The following is a 10,530-nucleotide window of genomic DNA, read 5'->3' as shown; positions in this document are numbered from 1 at the left end:
ACTCCAAATATACATTTATGACCACATAACTCGGTCATAAACTAGTATATTATTTACCTGCATTGTTTTTTAGGTTGCATTCGGAGAGGAAACACACACCTTGCACACTACACATGTGCACTCACTGCCACGGTTCATAGAGATGGACTGTGCTCGGTCGCTCCGTGATTTTTTGTGCTCCCCAACCATCGACCCAAACAGGTTTTAGTCTTCAACTATTAAGACCAACAGATCATGTTTGTTGTTATTTACATAAATAATGACTAACATATCTGTTTTTACATTATTATATAGGAAGGTCATAGAATTCGGTGAATATATTGGAAATTGTCTCGATATTCAACAATCATTTGGAGATGAGATGTGTCTCGATAATGTTTTCATGGAGTGTTTCATTCAATGTTTTCGCGATGATGATACAAATCATTGCCCGTCCATGAACAACAACAGACTTGACTTGTACTGGACGTCAATGTTGGTGTATGTAACCTTTCATTAATATCCACCTAATTTTACAATACTTTACCTACAGATTTATATGACATAGTAATTATGCTTATTTAGGCTCTGCTCAACTTTGAGGAGCAGGAACGCCACAACAAGTTCCCTCAGGGTTATGATCAAGCTGTCCTTGATGATTACGTGGACAAGACACTGCCTCAGCTGGACAACTGTGTTGACTGTAAATCGGTATAAAGTGTTATCTTGTTTGAAGCTTATTTTTTCTGCTATGCAAGTATATTCATGTCTCACCTACACACTAATGGTATCACTTCATATCTCTAACTTGTGATCATAAATAGATCATGGTCCCTATACTACGTGCGGGACATTGGACATTGTATGTCATCAATATTCAGTTTCGGTGCATTCACATTTTAGATTCCAATCCATATGGTCCGGAACTGGGTGGTACTACGTGGAAGATGTATCATTACGCCCAAATGAACATAGGCTCAAGGAAATTACCATGGGCTACGGTTATAATGAACAGGTTGAACAAATCTTTGCAACAAGTTCGACCCAATTCACGCATTCCTAAATTTGGAAACTTCCCAATTGACATGGCACCTATGTGTCCCACCATGAAAGCGGGATCTAACGACTGTGGTTTCTTCGTCATGAGGTACATCCAGTACTAAGACTACATGGATGGTTCTATCAAGCCATATATACAACCAGTAAGTGAATTTTTGGTTATGCAGTTTTTATTTTTACGTCCCACATTTATTTTATAACCTATTTTAGTTCAACAAAATGTGTTTTCTGCAGGACAACTCTCGTGACCTACATCTCTTGCTCTATACTACCTCACATTTCATAGCAAGAACAAGTGCCTCCCGTTGCCTCCAGAAATTCAAAGATTCAAGTTTGCACGCAAGTAGTGTCGCTGGATCAACTGTCTGTTATGAAGCAACCTTTTGTGAAGCCAAATTTTGTATCATGTATATGGAATTGTAATGCAACTTTTGTGGTAGTTGGTATATTGTGGACCTATGTGTATTAAAAAGTTATGAAGCCACTCTTGTTTAATATAGTGTTCAGTTCAAACTGCAATTATCAGCTCACATGTGTATCAGCCATTGTCTCACAAGTTATTGTTGTTGTGTGATTTCTTTGCTAAGCGATTATTCACCAGTATTTGCCACCATATCTTCTGAAGCGACAGATTACACTGTTTTGATAACACAATTACGCAAAATTGATATACAATTTACAACATTTTCCATTTCAGGCAGTACTACATTATTACTTATAACTTGTGTATATCAACTGGTATCAGATTTACAAATTCGTCTATCTGTGTAATAACAAATATGTTACTACATTACAAATGTCCTAACATTACAAATGTCCTAACAAAGTTATGAAGCCACTCTTGTTTAATACAGTGTTCAGTTCAAACTGCAATTATCAGCTCACATGTGTACCGACCATTTTTTCACAAGTTATTGTTGCTGTGTGTTTTCTTTGCAAAGCGATTATTCACCAGTATTTGCCACCATATCTTTTGCAGCGACAGATTACGCTGCTTTGATAACACAATTACGCAAAATTGATATACAGTTTACAACACTTTACATTTCAGGCAGTACTAAATATGTTACTGCATTACAAATGTCCTAACATTTGTGTAATAAAAAATATGTTACTGCATTACAAATGTCCTAACATGTGTTTCATCTACTCACCACTAGACAAATCATTGTCTATGATACCCCCGCGATGTTTTTTGAAGTGGATGTCTCATTCCAACTTGGAGCATCAGATGAACCCTTGTTCCTAGAACCTAGGGGCCGCCCTCTCTTCCGACCAGTAAGGCTGGCCAACCGAAGCCTATTCTCCTCCAAAGATAGACAAGTGCGACTGTTGTGACCATCAACAATGCCACACCTTTGGCACTTTCTGTTCTTCTTGACTCCTTTTGCGCCCAACTTCATAACTTTTTTTTCTGACTCACTGATTGTTCTGCCCTTTGGCTTCACGTTATCTGGTCTCCTCAAGCTTACTCCACTCACATTAAAATCTAGCTTCTACATTTTTCAAATTAAAGAATTCTCAGTGTTGGAATATTAGTAGATAAATCCATCTCTTTGTACGTAAACTTTAAAAAATACCCATGCACATGTGTTTTTAATAATACCATTACCTTTTTAATCGCCAGTTCTGTTGCGCACTCACACTCATTGGTATTCTAGTGGTTCACTGTCCAACACCGTGCTGCCCACACATACCATTGATGTTAACATCATAATCAGCATCAAGGTCTAACTGTTACTGTTGTGTATTGTAACCAACTTTTCCTCTTTTCTATGCATATATTACCTGTTCCAGTACTTGTAGCGGCATAGCACATCGGGTATCGCACACACCACCTTCATGTATGCTAGGCACCAATTGAATTTCCTGACAAATCACAGGTTTGACAATAAATAGTTGTTTTTCTACTAAACAATACACACCATTACACATAACAAACATCATATACAATATATATACATGCACCATCCTTAGCCCTTCTAGTCGGTAGATTTTCTCCTGGCATGTCTCTTACATCACCCCCTCGCCCTATACCAGGCAAGTTTCACATTTTCCCATTTACTTAGCATAAAAACTTAGATTATCATGTATGAAACATGCACGGATATTTAAAATAATACAACATATACCTGGATGCCTTTGCCATCACTAGTACTATCATCACCTTCTATATCTGGCGCCAAACGCGATAGTAGCAAAAGTAGTTCATCCATCATCTCTAGGGCTCTATCATGCCCCGCCCTTGAAAGACTTGCATGATGTACTACTTTCATTGCCTTTTTAAGCAACATCTTTTGCCTATACGATTTAGTCTCACCGTCTTTACCCTTCAAATTCTTATCTTCTCTCGAAAAAGTTACATCTTGTATAGCAGAGTAGGTGTATCTCGGAAGGATGTATTCCGTAGGAATACGTTCAATCTGAAGATGCATAAATGTTCGTAAAATATGCACACAAAGCAGACCTACAACAAAACAAATAAATAATGTGTCTGCTTATTGTCACTTACAAATAAACAATCGTATATAACAATTACCCACTATAACATACCTATATGCTCCCAATGCTTGCATTCACATGCATAGTTTCCAGCGTCTACATCAGCCATTACTTTGAATTGGTGTTGCCCCCACACAATCTTATTCGACCTTGTAGTATGCTGCACCACCCAATCATTCACACCACCATCTGGATCATGTGCTATCATGTATGCAGTAGCATATTTCAAAGACTCGTGGAACCTATTCATTACAGCCCTTGTGTATGTCCTCGCTATACGTATCTCAAACATATACAGTGTATTTGTTTCCTTTTGACCCTACATGATACCAAAATCATAGTTATACCACATTTAGTTAAATATTATGGCACAATAATATTCTACGTACTCACCATGCATCCTAGTGCCTCTTTTGCCTCTTTCATCTTCCTACTGTGCATAAGCTTCAACATTTGCTTGGCGAATCGATGAAGTGGTGTGTTTGCATCGACATGAGCACTCTTTACGAGCTTGTTCATGCTTTCGCTACGCTGTGTAGAGACCATCAACCCACAATAATCCTGTTTGAAAAAAGCGGGTATCCAATCCTTATGAGTTTCATACATCCTGGTAAGACTGATGTTATCATGCAGGTGGAAATCATCAAGCAGCATTGCCCAGGCAGCCTCAAACTTAGTTACAGTCAAAGGATGATGCATTATAGATTGGAACCTTGATTTGAAATCCTCTTCCTCAGATCTAGCGTACAACTCGTTTAAATAAGGCATATACCTGTTCTGAACATGCCACAAACACAAACGATGGATTGTTTGGAAATACCCTGCCTAGTGCAACTGGCATTGCTGAGTCTTGATCTGTAATCATAAATTTACACAACATTATGCAACACATTAATTACTATGTTTGCATTCAATCCAAACTTGCACGGATAGTATAACAAATATGCACAAATTCTGACACAAACTAGTGGAATGATTGAGAAACTGTCTATTTGGTTTGAAAAGGAGTTTCTCAACCTATTATTTTACGGTACGGTAAGGAATAACAACTGACTTCCTAAATCTTACTGAACTTACATGGCTTTGGAGAATGTGGTATGTCCTGCTCATGATCACCAATTGTCCTCATGGGTATCCAGTGAGTTGCTCCCACCAAACTTGGATGAACTGCGTTGCTGTCATCAAGGAATCATGGCGCCGGTAACGCAGCCGGTGGAGTTACAGCATGACGACCATCAGACCCACAGGGTAACGTCGTCGCTGTAGCCTCTCCACACTACACCGATCCACTGGCCGTCGCCATCGTGTATACCCTACCTCTCCTAGGTCATCGAACAAAGCGGCGGCGGTATGTAGCCCAGTTTTTTTGGAGTTATCCTACTATATTCGCTAAAACCGTCCTTGCCGATATTCATGGCATGTTCCAAATATCCCGCGTGATTCGCATGTCGCGAGATTTCCGTGAGTTGACACGGTTACGATTACCTGCCAATTGTGTTACAACACCATAAACACGGCTCAACCCCACGTGCGGCCCCACCACGATCCCGGTGAACCCACGCGGCACCCCCACTACCCGACCTCACCACACACGACACGTCAGATGGATATGCAGTTGTTATCGGCAAAATATACAAGCATAAACGCCGAACCACACCCCGACCGCGTCCCGACCACACCACTGTTGGAGCGAAGGCAGAAACGCCACCCTTCGCTCGAAGTCTCCGCTGCTTAGCCGCTGCTCTGACAGAGACAAAGCAGGCAGGGACACCCTTCGTTTGATCGGCACCAGACGAAGACCGGCGACGAAGGCATCCCACAGTGCGGCCTCGTCCAGCTCAGAGGCCCACGTGCGATCCGGCCCATTGTAACGGGCCCTGCGTGGCCGCCGCGTGTTACGGGCCTAATTTGTAAAGGCATCCCTGTAATTACAGTCTGTAACCCTGCTTTATGGGAATATTCTGGGGATAACCTAGGTAGCTGAGGGCACATGCGTCCTTAACACAAGGCGCTGGGCGTTCAGGTACCTATAAATACCCCCGCATAGTGCCCGTGAGAGGCCTGGTTAACAGAGCTATTTGCCATCTCACGCGTAACCCTACTATCTACACTGTTCACCCCTGTTGGCCTTCTTGCGACTGATAGCAAGTTCCAATATTTGGCGCCCACCGTTCGTGCTACGACAAAACCACCCGCGATGGCACCCAAGAGAGCTAACTCGAAGGCTGACGAGGCGGCGAAGGCAGCACTGCTTGCCGCAAGAAAGGGCAAGGCCCTCGCCCTCACCCAATCCACCCACCAAGAGCCCACTGAAGACAATGTTCCCCACACCTGCGAAGACGACACCTTCCGCACCTGCGGGCCCGAAGGACAATCGCAGCCGCCCCCAGGCTTCGCCCCACTGGAAGGCGCGGACCTCACCGAGGACGGTGAGGTCCTCGGCGTCTCAACAGAAGAACAGCTACAGCTGCGCGCCCTGCGCCTCAAGATCTCCAGAGGCAGAAAGAGATACTGTAGGCCAAGCGCCAGCGTGTGTCCGCACTAGCCAAAGTGCGGCAAATGATACGCGACGAGGAGCAGAAGGCCCAAGACCTCGAGCGCGAGATCGCGCTGATGCAGCGCGAAGGCCACCTTGGCCTACAGCAAGAGCCACCCCTCCAACCGGAAGACACGCGCGAAGGCCACCTCGGCCTGCAGCATGGGCCACCCCTGCAACACCGAGCACAGCCGGAGAACCCGCGTTTCCCCCAGCGTGACTACACCTTCCAGCACGGCGCGCCATTCCAAGGGGTCAACTACCTCGACGAGCGAAGTCCCCTGGCGCCACACCTGCAAGTGACGCCTTGGCCAGCTAACTTCCGAGCAGGGACCTATCCCAAGTACAACGGCAGCACCGACCCGACGCAATACATAATGAGTTATCAGGTCGCCGTTGCATCCGCTGGAGGGGACGACGCCACAATGGCGAAGTCTTTCATCATCGCCCTAGAGGGCCCAGCACTCACCTGGTTCACCAGATTGCCTCCACTGTCCATTGATTCATGGAGAAGTCTCAGGGACAAGTTCCTGCTCAACTTCCAAGGGTACCGCCCAGACACCGACGCCTTGGCCGAGCTCTCGCTTTGCAAGCAGCTGGAAAAGGAGACTCTGCGGGAGTATTACCGCAAATTCTTAACACTCAAGTCACAGCTGCCCTCCGTCAATGATCAGATCGCTATCCACTACGCCATCAGTGGCCTTCGTGCCGGCGTCCTCTACAGCCACTGTATCAGAGATCCACCCAAGAACCTCCAGGAGCTATATCAGCTCTTTGAAAAATATGCCAAATCCGAAGAGCTCCACCAGCGCAAGGTTGAGTCACAGCGGAAACCCAAAGATGCCCCGCAGTCCAGCCGCACGTGGACGAGGACTCCGCAGCCAGACTCCGGTCGAGACGGCCGCAGTCAGCAGCAAGTGCACAACATCGCCAACCAGCATCCCGCTGCTGACCCCCCTCGTCGCCAGGAATATCCCCCCTAGGGCCGCGGAAATGGAACTCGTGGCAGGGGCCGAGGGCGCGCACAGCCGCCGCGCCGATTCTACTGCCTTTTCCACGGCAAAGACTGCGCCCACCAAACCAAAGACTGCCCCGAAACGAAGGCCACCAGAGACAGAATGGCGCGGGCGCAGCCAGCCGACAATCCCAGAATTGTCGCGCACAATTACCAGCCACCCCCTCCACCATACATCCACGCTCCCGCCCCGCATCCACCGCACCACGCTTACCAACACCATCAGGAAGTACAAATCGTACCTCCTCCACCCCCACCACCACACCAGCAACATCAAAACATCCCCCATGCCCCAAAGCAGGAAGACTTCGCCGATCAGCCATATCGCGGAGTCATTCACATGATAACGGGGGGGTCCAGCACTGACTTCGACACCAAGAGGCAGAAGCGGGACCACTACCGCATCATCAACCATGTCGCCGTCACTGGCCCAGTTGTGCAGACAAAGTGGTCCCACATACCGCTAACCTTCGACGCACGAGACGTCGACCTCCGCAGCGCCCCCCACATCGACGCTATGGTCATCAATTGCAGCGTGGCAGGCTGGGACTTACACAAAGTCCTAGTCGACAACGGCAGTCAGGCGGACATCATCTTCCTCCACGCCTTCGACCGCATGGGTATAAGCCACAGCCTGCTCAAGCCTTCGGACAACCCGTTGTATGGCTTCGGCGGCAAGGGCACCTTTCCCGTTGGCAAAATAGAGTTGCCCCTCTCCTTCGGTGTAGCACCCAATGCCCGAAGTGAGCAAGTAACCTTCGACATCATCGACATGGTATATCCATACAACGCCATCATGGGCCGGGGCTCCATCAATAAGTTCGAAGCTGCCATCCACGGACTGTACCTATGTATGAAGATACCAGGTCCGCTTGGCGCTATTACGGTCTACGGCAACCAGCAGACGGCGCGCAACATAGAGCGGGACTTCGTGCCCGGTCAGAGGAACGTGCACTGTCTCACGACCCAGTGCGAGGTCCCTGCGCCCGCCAGCCCAACCGATAAACAGCACGACAAGGCACAGCTGCAGAGCCAAGACGGGACCAAGACTGTCCCCCTCGATCAGGCCACGCCCAAGCAGACAGTCACCATCAGCGAAGACCTTACCTCACATGAAGAAGAAAAGCTTCTCTGCTGCCTGTCCAAGAATAAAGATGTCTTCGCCTGGTCCGCCCTCGACCTGGTCGGAGTCAGCCGATCCATAATTGAGCACAGCTTGGGAATTGACCCTTCGGTGCGACCAAAAAAGCAAAGGCTTCGCAAAATGTCCGACGAAAAGACAGAAGCCGCCAAGGCGGAGGTGCACCGCCTCCTAGAGGCTAAATTCATCGAGCCAGTGGCTTACCCCACGTGGCTCTCCAATGTTGTAATGTTGCAGAAAAAAAGCGGGAAATGGCGAATGTGCATAGACTTCACCAGTCTCAATAAGGCCTGCCCAAAGGACAATTTCCTGTTGCCACGGATCGACAAAATAGTCGATAGCGCGGCCGGATGCGAGGTCATGTCACTCCTCGACTGCTTCTCCGGCTATCACCAGATATACATGAAGGAGGAAGACAAGGCTAGCACCAGCTTTATAACACCCTTCGGCGCATATTGCTTCATCAGAATGCCGGAGGGACTCAAGAATGTCGGGTCCACCTTCTCTAGACTCACCAAAACAGTACTCGAAGGGTAGGTTGGCAGAAATATATTTACATATGTGGACGACATCGTCGTCGCCAGCAAGAATAAGGAGGACCACCTCGCCGACCTCGCCGAGACATTCGCGAACATGCGAGATGCACGACTCCGCCTAAACCCGAAAAAGTGCATCTTCGGTGTTCGCCAGGGCAAGATATTGGGCTACCTGGTATCACATCGCGGCATCGAGGCCAACCCAACCAAGATCCAGGCCATCGTGGACATGTTGCCTCCGCAGTCCGTCAGGGACGTCCAGCGTCTGACAGGCAGATTGGCCGCTCTCAACAGATTCATCTCCAGGTCCGCCGAGCGAAGTCTCCCCTTCCTCAAAACACTTCGCGGTGCAAAAGACTTCGCCTGGGGACCGGAGCAAGCAGCGGCCTTCGCCTCACTAAAACAGTACCTGTCGGAGCTGGCCATCCTCACGAGCCCCGACTCCTCGCTCCCCCTATTGCTCTATGTCACGGCTTCGCCGCACGCGGTCAGCGCGGCACTAGTGCAGGAGCAGACAGTTGAGGGCGCGGTCAGACAGTGCCCTGTTTACTATGTCTCCGAGGTACTGACACCGTCCAAATGCAACATGACAGAGCTGGAGAAGATCGCCTACGCAGTCGTTATGTCTTCGCGCAAACTGCGCCATTACTTTGAAGCATTCAAAGTCCGAGTCACCTCAGACAGGGGGCTCGGCGAACTATTCAGAAACCCGGAGGCATCGGTGAGGATTGCCAAGTGGGCAGCCGAACTTTCCGGCTACCACATCAACTTCGAGCCCAGGACAGCCATCAAGTCACAAGTCCTGGCAGACTTCGTCGTCGACTGGACTGGGCCAATAACACAGCCGGACCCGTCCACAGAGAAGGTTTGGACTATCCATTGCGACGGCGCATGGTGCCATGCGGGGGCAGGCGTCGCTGCAGTCGTCACCTCACCAGCCGGAGTCAAACACAGATATGCAGCACGCCTCAGCTTCGCTCTGGAATCCGACAGATGCACAAACAATATAGCAGAGTATGAAGCGGCCATCCTCGGCCTCTGCAAGCTAAGGGCCCTCGGAGTCACCACATGTATCATCAAAACAGACTCCAAGATAGTTGCCGGCCAGGTCGAGAAAGACTATGCAGCAAAAGACCCCGCGCTCATGCAATACCTCGCGGTCATCCGAAGTCTCGAGAGACAGTTCAAGGGATTCACCTTGCAGCATGTGGATAGGGCCAAGAACGAGGAGGCCGATGCATTGGCCAAGGCTGCCGCCAGGGGCGAGCCCTTGCCCTCCGACGTGTTCTTTCACACCATCGACACGCCAGCCGTCCGGAGCCCCGAAGGGCTCCAAATAACTAATGATAGCGAGGGCCACCGCATAGTCAACCTAATCATGACCGAAGACTGGCGGGCACCAATAACCCTGTTCCTACAGGGGTACTATCATCCAACCGACGTCAGTGAGGCCAAGCGCCTCAGACATCGAAGCCGGGACTTCGCACTGATTGAGGGCCAACTCTACAAGAAAGGGGTCAGTCAGCCAATGCTTAAGTGCGTCACCGAAACCGAAGGCATGCAGATCCTACGTGAAGTCCACAGCGGCACATGCGGCTCGCACGCAGGGCCAAGGGCCCTAGCTGCCAAGGTGATCCGCCAAGGGTTTTACTGGCCCGCAATGATCTGCGCCGCAAATCGGGTCACAAGGTCCTGCGAAGCCTGCCAGAAGTTTTCTCCTCGGTCAGGCAGTCCCTCGCAGTATACAAAGCTGATTGCCCAT

General features: G+C 48.7%; 1 long non-coding RNA gene across 1 annotated transcript; it reads left to right on the top strand.

The window, feature by feature from the left end:
- Positions 1-276: 276 nt before the first annotated feature.
- LOC118473543 (uncharacterized) lies at positions 277-1,598 on the top strand. The gene is made up of 2 exons (XR_004853121.1): positions 277-1,181; positions 1,273-1,598. It is a non-coding gene; the product is annotated as an uncharacterized lncRNA (long non-coding RNA).
- The last annotated feature ends 8,932 nt before the right edge of the window (positions 1,599-10,530 follow it).

This window comes from Zea mays, chromosome 10 (assembly GCF_902167145.1).
Source record: "Zea mays cultivar B73 chromosome 10, Zm-B73-REFERENCE-NAM-5.0, whole genome shotgun sequence".
Taxonomy (NCBI): Eukaryota; Viridiplantae; Streptophyta; class Magnoliopsida; order Poales; family Poaceae; genus Zea; species Zea mays.
The sequence above is the reverse complement of the archived record's forward strand: the minus strand, read 5'-3'. Positions and strand labels throughout refer to the sequence as shown.